Below are 2,030 nucleotides of genomic sequence, written 5' to 3' on the forward strand. Positions count from 1 at the left end.
TGTGTATTCTATTTATTTTGATTTTTTTTCTTCTTTTTAGCTTTTATTTACTAATTTTTTGAGCACTCCTCTTATAGAGAGGCTACTCTTTCTCTTTGACAGCAGGTTATGGCGAAAGAATTTTCTACTTTGTATCAAACAAATACTTGAGATCTTATTCCTCTTCCTTTGGGGAAGCGTGTGATTAGTTCTCGATGAGTGTATAAGATCAAAACTAAATCTAATGGGTTAGTTGAGTAGTATAAAACTCGTTTGGTTTCTAAAAGATTTTTCCAATATTATGATATGAGCTATAAGGAAACCTTTGCTCCAGTTTCTAAGCTTGTTACTATCCATACTTTCATTGCAGTTGCATCAGTTCGACAGTTATCTATTTTCCGTATGGATGTTAAAATTTCTTTTTTAAATGGAAATTGTTAAGAAGTTTACATAATGCCTTCACCAAGTGTCACTCACAACCCTGTTGATGTTTGCAAACCCAAAAAGACTTTTTACAACCTTAAACAAGCTCCTCGAGTTTGATTTTACAACTTCAACATTATGATTGGATCTCTTGACTTTCTTCTTAGCTAGCATGATTCCGTTCTTTTTATTCGTTGTACTTCGTTAGGTCGCATGTTACTCTCTCTTTATGTTGATGACATGATTATTACAAAGGATGGTATAAGTAGAATAGAAGAGTTGAAATTGCATTTGGCTCATGAGTTGAAATTGCATTTGCCTCTACGTTATTTTTGAGACTTGAAGTAGCTTATTCTCCTTGTGGCTATTTTATTTTATAATCTAAATATATTGGTGACATTCTGGAGCAAGTTCATCTATCCAACACTCACACTGTTAATACTGTACTTGAGGTTAATGCTCGATATTCTTCTACTAATGGTGTTTCCTATACAGATTGTTAGTCTAGTCTATTTCACTATTGGTAGACATGATATTGCTTGTGTTATACACATTGTTAGTCAATTTGTTACTTCTCCCACTTGAGTACATTGGGGATCTATGTTTCACATTCTTTGATATCTTCGAGGTACCCAATTTCATTTTATCCTTCCACTTCTACCTTAGAGTTGCACACCTATTTAGATACAAATTGGGGCTGGTGATTCTACAGACCGTAAGTCTACCATAAGATTATGTATTTTGTCGGGAGATTCTTTTATCTCTTGGAAAAGTAAAAAGTAAAATATTATCTCATGTCTTTATACCAAAATAGAATATCGTGTTATAACCTCTACTATTATTGAATTTGTTTAGTTCGTTGACTATTTGCTGATATAAAAGATTTTCTCTTGAACTCTACCCCTATACATTGTGGCAACTCCAATGTTATTCAAATTACTCACAATTCTGTCTTTCATGAGTGCACCAAGTATATCAAGATTGATTGCCATCTCACTCATCATCACTATCAAAATAGCACTATCACTTTATCATTTGTCTCATCTTCTATGCAAATTACATATTTATTCACCAAAGCGCATTCCATTGCACTTTTTCAATTTCTGATTAACAAATTCTTAAAACTTTCTGTTAGTGCATCATGAGTTTAGGGGGAAGTTATTATATGTTAAATTATTATTATATAAGGATAGATTAATCTTTTGTTATTTATATTTCCTTTTTCTTTGTAAACCCTGAGTTTTTTAATATAATCATCTAGTCTTGGTTCTCTTTTTTCTCTCATCTCTTTCTCTTTCTCTTTGCATCATCTTTTACATTATATTTGCACTGTTCACAAATGTAATATGTGAAGTCATGTATGATTAACTACTATGGTATTTTTACAGAATTGCTGAAGTAAAAGGGCTTTGTTATTTCGAAATCAATCCAATTTCAAACTAGTTATGCAATTTTTAGACCGACGAAAGATTTTGGTACTTTTAAGAATCATGCGGTTTATTAATAAACAAGAAAACTCCAACAATACTTTATAAAGATAATTCAGCTTGCATAGCCCAATTAAAAAGTGGATACATCAAAGGCTATAAGACGAAACATATCTCCCCAAAATTATTTTTCACACATGA

Source organism: Zingiber officinale, chromosome 6A (assembly GCF_018446385.1).
Source record: "Zingiber officinale cultivar Zhangliang chromosome 6A, Zo_v1.1, whole genome shotgun sequence".
NCBI classification, from domain to species: Eukaryota; Viridiplantae; Streptophyta; class Magnoliopsida; order Zingiberales; family Zingiberaceae; genus Zingiber; species Zingiber officinale.